At 42.5% G+C, this 9,237-nt stretch overlaps 1 non-coding gene across 1 annotated transcript; it reads right to left on the bottom strand.

The window, feature by feature from the left end:
* Positions 1 to 8,764: 8,764 nt before the first annotated feature.
* LOC132514144 (U6 spliceosomal RNA) lies at positions 8,765 to 8,875 on the bottom strand. Its single transcript, XR_009538636.1, has one exon. It is a non-coding gene; the product is annotated as a U6 spliceosomal RNA (small nuclear RNA).
* Between the last annotated feature and the right edge of the window lie 362 nt (positions 8,876 to 9,237).

The raw sequence follows: 9,237 nt of genomic DNA, 5'->3' as shown, positions 1-9,237 counted from the left end.
AGGGTTGTCTTTTGGTCTTGTTTATGGTTTCCTTTGCTGTGCAGAAGCTTTGAGGTTTCATTAGGTCCCATTTGTTTATTTTTGTTTTTATTTCCATTTCTCTAGGAGGTGGGTCAAGAAAGATCTTGCTGTGATTTATGTCATAGAGTGTTCTGCCTATGTTTTCCTCTAAGAGTTTGATAGTGTCTGGCCTTACATTTAGGTCTTTAATCCATTTTGAGTTTATATTTGTGTATGGTGTTAGGTAGTGTTCTAATCTCATACTTTTGCATGTACCTGTCCAGTTTTCCCAGCACCACTTATTGAAGAGGCTGTCTTTTCTCCACTGTATATTCTTGCCCCCATCATCAAAGTTAAGGTGACCATATGTGCGTGGGTTTATCTCTGGGCTTTCTATTCTGTTCCATTGATCTATATTTCTGTTTTTGTGCCAGTACCATACTGTCTTGATTACTGTAGCTTTGTAGTATAGTCTGAAGTCAGGGAGCCTAATTTCTCCAGCTCTGGTTTTCTTTCTCAAGATTGCTTTGACTATTCTGGGACTTTTGTGTTTCCATACACATTGTAAAATTTTTTGTTCTAGTTCTGTGAAAAATGCATTGATAGCGTGATAGGGGTTGCATTGAATCTGTACATTGCTTTGGGTTGTATAGTCATCTTCACAATATTGATTCTTCCAACTGAAGATCATGGTATATCTCTCCATCTGTTTGTATCATCTTTAATTTCTTTCATCAGTGTCTTACAGTTTTCTGCATACTGATCTTTTGTCTCCTTGAGAAGGTTTATTCCTAGGTATTTTATTCTTTTTGTTGCAATCGTAAATGGGAGTGTTTCCTTAATTTCTCTTTCAGATTTTCTGTCGTTAGTGTATAGGAATGCAAGAGATTTCTGTGCATTAATTTTGTATCCTGCTACTTTACCAAATTGATTGATTAGCCCTAGTAGTTTTCTGGTAGCATCTTTAGGGTTTTCTATGTACAGTATCATGTCATCTGCAAGCAGTGAACGTTTTACTTCTTCTTTTCCGATTTGGATTCCTTTTATTTCTTTTTCTTTTCTGACTGCTGTGGCTGAAACTTCCAAAACTGTGTTGAATCATAGCAGTGAGAGTGGGCAGCCTTGTCTTGTTCCTGATTTTAGAGGAAATGGTTTCAGTTTTTCACCATTGAGAACGATGTTGGCTGTGGGGTAGTTATACATGACCTTTATTATGCTGAGGTAGGTTCCCTCTATGCCCACTTTCTGGAGAGTTTTTATCATAATTGGGTGTTGAATTTTGTTGAAAGCTTTTCCTGCATCTTTTGAGATGATCTTATGTTTTGTTTTTTGGTGTTTTTTTTTTTTTTTTTTTTTTTTTTTTTTTTGTGGTACGCAGGCCTCTCACTGTTGTGGCCTCTCCTGCCGTGTGGTGTGTTTTGTGGTGTCTGTGACCTTATTATGATTTTAGGCAGCCTCTCTGCTAATGGGTGGGGTTGTGTTCCTGTGTTGCTCGTTGTTTGGCGTAGGGTGTCCAGCACTGGAGGTTGCTGGTTGTTGAGTTGAGCTGGGTGTTGGCGTTGAGATGGAGATCTCTGGGAGATTTTCACCATTTGATATTATGTGTAACTGGGAGGTCTCTTGTGGACCAATGTCCTGAACTTGGCTCTCCCACCTCAGAGGCAGAGCCTTTACTCCTGGCTGGAGCACCAAGGGACTGTCATCCACATGGCTCAGAATAAAAGGAAGAAAAAAGAAGAAAGAAAGAAAGAAAAAGATAAAATAAAATAAAGTTATTAAAATAAAAAATAGTTATTAAAAAAGTTTTTTAAAAAGTAATAAAAAAAGGAAAGAAGAGAGCGACCAAACCAAAAAACAAATCCACCAGTGATAAGAAGCACTAAAAACTATACTAGAAAAAAAAACACACAAAAAAACGGACAGACAGAAGCCTAGGACAAATGGTAAAAGCAAAGCTATACAGAGAAAATCACACACAGAAGCATACACATGCACACTCACAAAAAAAGAAAAAGGGAAAAAAATATATGTATCGTTGCTCCCAAAAGCCACCTCCTCATTTTGGGATGATTCGTCGTCTATTCCAGTATTCCACAGATGCAGGGTACATCACGTTGATTGTGGAGATTTAATCTGCTGCTCCTGAGGCTGCTAGGAGAGATTTCCATTTCTCTTCTTTGTTCACACAGCTCCTGGGGTACAGCTTTGAATTTGGCCCTGCCTCTGTGTGTAGGTTGCCTCAGGGCGTCTGTTCTTCGCTCAGACAGGACGGGGTTAAATTAGCAGCTGATTCGGGGGCTCTGGCTCACTCAGGCCGGGAGGAGGGAGGGGTACGGAGTGCGGGGTGAGCCTGCGGCGGCAGAGGCCGGCGTGACGTTGCATCAGCCTGAGGCGCGCTGTGGGTTCTCCCAGGCAAGTTGTCCCTGGATCCTGGGACCCTGGCAGTGGTGGGCTGCACAGGCTCCCAGGAGGGGAGGTGTGGAGAGTGACCTGTGCTCGCGCACAGGCTTCTTGGTGGCGGCAGCAGCAGCCTTAGCGTCTCCTGCCCGTCTCTGGGGTCTGTGCTGATAGCCGAGGCTTGCGCCCGTCTCTGGAGCTCCTTTAAGAGGTGCTGCTAATCCCCCCTCCTCGCGCACCAGGAAGCAGAGGCGAGAAAAAGTCTCTCGTCTCTCTGGCAGCTCCAGAATTTTTCCCGGACTCCCTCCCGGCCTGCTGTGGCGCACCAGCCCCTTCAGGCTGTGTTCACGCCGCCAACCCTACTCCTCTCCCAGCGATCCGACTGAAGCCTGAGCCTCAGCTCCCAGCCCCGCCTGCCCTGGCGGGTGAGCAGACAGGCCTCTCGGCCTGGGGAGTGCCTCGGCACCGATCCTCTGTGCGGGAATCTCTCCGCTTTGCCCTCCGCACCCCTGTTGCTGTGCTCTCCTCTGCAGCTCCAAAGCTTCCCCCCTCCGCCACCCCCAGTTTCCGCCTGTGAAGGGGCTTCCTAGTGTGTGGAAACCTTTCCTCCTTCACGGCTCCCTCCCACTGGTGCAGGTGCCGTCCCTATTCTTTTGTCTCTGTTTTTTCTTTTTTTTTCTTTTGCCCTACCCAGGCACGTGGGGAGTTTCTTGCCTTTTGGGAGGTCTGAGGTCTTCTGCCAGCCTTCAGTAGGTGTTCTGTAGGAGTTGTTCCACATGTAGATGTATTTCTGATGTATCTGTGGGGAGGAAGGTGATCTCCACGTCTTAGTCTTCCGCCATCTTGAAGCTCCTCTGTCCTCAATTCTTTTCATTCTTTTTTCTTTATTGTGCTCTGCAGTAGTTTTTTGCACTCTTTTATTTAACAGGTCACTTATCCGTTCTTCTGCCTCAGAATGCTACTGATTCCTTCTAGCAAATTTTTAATTTCATTTATTGTGTTGTTCATCATTGTTTGTTTGCTCTTCAGTTCTTCTAAGTCCTTGTTAAACTTTTCTTGTATTTTCTCCATTCTCTTTCCGAGATTTTGGATCACCTTTACTATCATTACTCCAAATTTTTTTTCAAGTAGACTGCCTATTTCCTCTTCATTTGTTTGGTCTGGTGTGTTTTCACCTTGCTCCTTCATCTGCTGCATATTTCTCTGTTTTCTCATTTTGTATAACTTACTATGTTTGGGGTCTTCTTCTGCAGGTTGCAGGTTCGTAGTTTCCGTTATTTTTGGTGTCTGCACCCTGTGGATGAGGTTGGTTCAGTGGGTTGTGTAGGCTTCCTGGTGGAGGGGAACAGTCCCTGTGTTCTGGTGGGTGGGGCTGGATCTTCTTTTTCTAGTGGGCAGGGCCACATCCAGTGGTGTGTTTTGGAGTGTCTGTGACCTTAGTATGACTTTAGGCAGCCTCTCTTCTAATGGATGTGGTTTTGTTCCTGTCTTGGTTGTTGCTTGGCATGGGGCTTCCAGCAGTGGACCTAACTGGGCATTGGGTGGAGCTGGGTCTTAGTGTTGAGATGAAGATTTGTGGGAGAGCTCTTGCTGATTGATATTATGTGGGGCTGGGAGGTTTCTGGTGGTGCAATGTCGTGGACTCGGCCCTCCCACTTTGGAGGCTCAGGCCTGACATCCGGCTGGAGCACCAAGGCCTGCCAGCCACACAGCTCAGGAGAAAAGGAAGAAAGAATAAAACAAACAAAACAAAACAAAAAATGTACAGAGAGAACCCTAGGACAAATGGTAAAAGCAAACCTATACAGAGAAAATCACACAAGTAAGCATACACTTACACACTGCCAAAAAGAGGAAAAGGAAAAAATATATATATAGTAAAAAAAAAAAAGGAAGAGAGCAACCAAACCAATAAACAAATCCACCCATGATAGTAAGCTCTAAATACCAAACCAAGATAAACATAAAACCAGAAACAAATTAGATGCAGAAAGCAAACCCCAAGTCTACAGTTGCTCCCAAAGTCCAGGGCCTTAATTTTGGGAACATTTGTTGTCTATTCAGGTATTCTTCAGGTGTAGTGTTTATCAAGTTGATTGTGGGGATTTAATCCGCTGCTCCTGAGGCTGCACAGAGAAATTTCCCTTTTTCTTCTTTGTTTGCACAGCTCCTGGGTTTTAGCTTTGGTTTTTGCCCTGCCCCTGTGTGTAGGCCGCCCTCAGGAATCTGTTCCCCACCCAGACAGGAGGGAGTTAAAGCAGTAGCTGATTAGGGCTCTCTTGCTCACTCAGGAGGTGGGGAGGGAGGGGTATGGTAGTCATGGAATGCAGTGCGAGCCTGAGGTGGCAGAGGCTGACGTGACCTTGCAACAGCCTGAGGCACGCTGTGTTTTCTCCTGGGGAAGTTGTCCCTGGATCTTGGGGCCCTGGCAGTGGCGGGCTGCACAGGTTCCTGGGGGGTGGTGTGGGTAGTGACCTGCGATTGCACACAGGATTGCTGGTGGCAGCGCCCGCAGTGTTAGCAGTTCATGCTGGTCTCTGGGGTCCGAGCTGATAGCCGCAGCTTGTGCCCGTCTCTGGAGCTCACTTAGGCGGTGCTCTGCCTTCTGTGGACACACTGGGAAGGAATCTCCTCTCCTCAAACACCCCGAAACAAAGTTCTCTTGCCTCTCTGGCAGGTCCAGACTTTTTCCCGGACTCCCTCCTGGCTAGTTGTGGCTCACTAGCCCCCTTTAGGCTGTGTTCACGCAACCAACCCCAGTTCTCTCCCTGGGATCTGACGTCCGAAGCCCGAGCCTCAGCTCCCTGCCCCACCTGCCCCGGTGGGTGAGCAGACAAGCCTCTCGGGCTGGTGAGTGCTGGTCGGCACCGGTCCTCTGTGTGGGAATCTCTCCGTTGCCCTCTGCACCACTGTTGCTGTGCTCTCCTCTGTGGGGCCAAAGTTTCCCCCCTCCACCACCCGTCTCCACCAGTGAAGGGGCTTCCTAGTGTGTGGAAACTTTTCCTCCTTCACAGCTCCCTCCCACTGGTGCAGGTCCTGTTCGTGTTCTTTTGTCTCTGTTTTTCCTTTTTTTTTTTTGCCCTACCCAGGTACGTGGGGAGTTTCTTGCCTTTTGGGAAGTCTGAGGTCTTCTGCCAGCGTTCGGTAGGTGTTCTGTAGGAGTTGTTCCACATGTAGATGTATTTCTGATGCATTTGTGGGGAGGAAGGTGATCTCCATATCTTACTACTTAGTCATCTTGAAGGTCTGTCCCTTATAAAGTATCTTGAGGTGGTATTAAGGCAAGGTGAATTTGATACTGGCCTACCAATGATACTCTAGTCCTAGATAAATGAGATTTTTCTTAGAATCTCTTGGTTTCTGGGTTTGTTGCTAAGAATTCTGTTTTGGCACACTTTATTCAGGCAAATGGATTGCTTCTCTCTTTTCCTGCCGTCCCCATGGCCAGGTTCTGGCTAATGCACACTTGAGTAGGGGCCATTCACTGGGTGACCCACTCAGGCGGGCTTTTAGCTCTATCTTCCTCCTTCCTCTTGCGGGTGAAGGGCTGTAGAGTGAGTGGATAATCAGGCTGTCAGGCACTTGACTTTGACAGACTGGTCTACAGAGATCTTCAGAGTTTCTCTAGAGTCTCATCTTAATGTGACATTTACACGTTTTATAAGTAGTATTGTTTTTTTTTTAAATTGTGAGTGGTGATCCATGAATATGTCATGAAATGGAATTAGTGATATTGACCAAGATATTAAAGAGTACAATAAGATAAATAGAATAAAAATATCAGTGTGTATTGTGCATAGTAAGGTTAAGTATTGTTTCATGGAGCTTCATTTGTAGATAAACCTGTACGTCCTGGGTTATGATGTAGAATGTATTTTTTACTCCAACTTGTGGTTAAAAAGAAAGTTTGAGAAAGACTGCCCTAGAGTGTAGGGGATGAGAATCTAGCCTCTGCAGTTAGAAGACTTATATAGAAGAATCTCAGCTCCATAGTTATCAGATGCCTGATGGTGGGCACGTCTTATAACCTCTTCGGGCCTCAGACTCCTCATCTGTAAAGTAGTGATAAAGATAGATCCTGACTGAAAGGGTTATGTTTGTTGAGAGGACTGAAGCCCTGACTACAATGACTGACACACAATAAGTACCAATTGTTATGATTATCTATGAAAGTTGGTTGTTAATTTGTTGTGAGTGTGTGTGGCAGGAGAGTGTAATTAAAATGAGTCATATGAGCCCGTTTCCAGTGTAGTAAATGGCTACAGACTGGTTGAGTCCTTCTTAAGCCCCTGGATTCACTATTGGTCTTCTATGTGGAATGACATCTGATACCTTATTTTGAAACACTTGTCTGAAAATCAAGACTCCCTCAATGGGAAATACTTCTTAAGATCTTTAGAAGAGCATAAATCGTACTTTGATTTCTATTTCCCTTTCCCAAAGGAATAAGATTAAGAGTAATAGATGCAGCAATTGGGTAGGGAAACCTCCTGGTATGGGAAGCACAGGGCTGTGCCCCTCTTGCTCCCTGTAAGGTCTCTCTATTTGTTGAAATCAGCCTTCTGCTGCTAGGAATTAATTTCTTCAGGCTGTGCTTCTAGTAAACTCATTCACACTAAGCTGTTCTGGGGGTGCTTAACATGTTTATTTGTAATTTATTTAGGGGTAGTCTTTCCTGGTAATGGTTGTGTTTATTTTTTTGAACAGATTTATTAAAGCATAATTTACATACCCTGAGTTCACTCCTTCTAAGTGTACAATTCAGTGATTCTTGAATGAAGAATTCAATGATTGTTGAATTTATAGAGTTGACTAAACATCACCACAATCCACTTTTGGAACATTTCCATCACCTCCAAAAGATCTCTCATGCCCATTTGCCTTCCACCCCCAGCCCCAGGCAACCATTAATCTGCTTTTTGTATTTATAGATTTGCCTTTTCTGGACATTTCATCAGAATGAAATCATACAGTGTATGGTCTTTTGGGTCTGGCTTCTTTCTTCAGCCACATTGTAGCATGTATAAGAACTTCATTGCTTTTTATTGCCTGATAGGGTTCTACTGTATGGATATACATTTGTTTCTCCATTGCCAGTTGATGGATATTTGATTGTTTCCACCTTTTGCCCATTATGAATAATGGTGCTATGAACATGCATGTACAAGCCATTGTGTGGATGTATGTTTTCATTTCTCTTTCCTAAATAACCAGGAGTGGAATTGATGGGTCATATGCTAAAGGAAGAGTCTAGTTTCTATATATCCTTGCTAACACTTATTACTGTCTGTCTTTTTTGATGATAGCCATTCTAGTGGGTGTGAAATGATAGCTCATTGTAGTTATAATTTGAATTTCACTAATGAATAATGATGTTGAGCATCTTTGTACATATTTATTATTTATAGGTTTCTTTGCTGAAATGTCTATTCAAATCTTTTGCCAAAAATTTAACTGGGTTGTTTGTCTTTTTACTGTTGTGTTGTAAGAGTTCTATACATACTCTGGATACAAATCCTTTATCAGATATATAATTTGCAAATATTTCCTCTCAGTTTGTGGCTTGTCTTTTAATTTTCTTAAAAGTGCCTTTTGAAGAGCAAAGTTTTAAATTTTTATACAGTGCAATTTATCATTTTTCTTTTATTGATTGTATTTTTGATGTTGTATCTAAGAACTCTTTGCCTAGATCGAGGTCATAAAGTTTTCTCCTGTATTTTCTTCTGAAAGTTTTATACTTTTAGCTCTTCAGTTTAGGTCTATGATGCACTGTGAGTTAATTTTTGTGGATAGTGTGAGGAAAGCATCTAAATTCATCTTTTTTCATGTGGATATCCAGTTGTCCCAGTGCCTTTTGTTGAAAAGATTTTTGTTTCTCTATAAAATTGCATTGACACGTGCAGGTCTAAGAAATAATACAGAGTGGTCCGTGGTACACTTTGGCTAGTTTTCTCCAATGGTAACATTTTTCAAAACTACAGTATAATATTATAACCTGGGTATTGACATTGATATGATCCATAGCTCTTATTCAGATTTTCCTAGTTTTATTTATACTCATTTGTGTGTGTGGGGGGGTGGAGTGGGGGGCCATAACTTTATTAAGTCCTATACAGTTTTATCACCTGTGTAGGTTGGTGTATCCACCACCACAGTCAAGGAACTGAACAGTTCCAACACCACAAGGATCACTCCTGTTGCCCTGTTATAACCATTCCCACTTTCCTGCCACCACCACCCTTGCCCCTCCCTGACCATTGGCAAACACTAATCTGACCTCTATTTCTAAAATTTCATCATTTCAAAAATCTTATATGAAGCGAACCATGTGTTATGTAACAATTTGGGATTGGCATTTTTCACTCAAAAAAATATGGAGCACTTTAAATTTGCATATCATCCTTGCAAAGGGGCCATGCTAATCGTTTTCATCTCATTGCCATTTTCATGTATGTGATGCCAAAGTGCATATAATCATTTATTTTTTAATGTTGGTATTGATGTATTTGTATCATATCTCTCGATTTTTATTTATTTTCTATGTATCATGTCTTTTTGTTCCTGTATTCCTCCTTTATTACCTTTTTTTGTATTAAATAATTTTTTTCTAGTGTCCCCTTTAAATTCCTTTGTTTTTAATTATATTTTTTGGAATGATTTTCTTAGTGCTTCTTCTGGAGGAATTATAATATGCTTCTAAACTTAAAAACAATCTATTTCAGATAATGCTAACTTAATTCCAGTAAAATATAGAAACTGCTCCGATATTGCTCTATTGCCTCCCCCTTCCTTTGTGATACTATTGTCATATATATTACTTCTTTATATGCTATATTCCTC

The sequence above is a fragment of the Lagenorhynchus albirostris genome, chromosome X (genome assembly GCF_949774975.1).
Source record: "Lagenorhynchus albirostris chromosome X, mLagAlb1.1, whole genome shotgun sequence".
NCBI classification, from domain to species: Eukaryota; Metazoa; Chordata; class Mammalia; order Artiodactyla; family Delphinidae; genus Lagenorhynchus; species Lagenorhynchus albirostris.
Note: the sequence above shows the minus strand (reverse complement) of the source record. Positions and strands in the feature narration are given on the sequence as shown.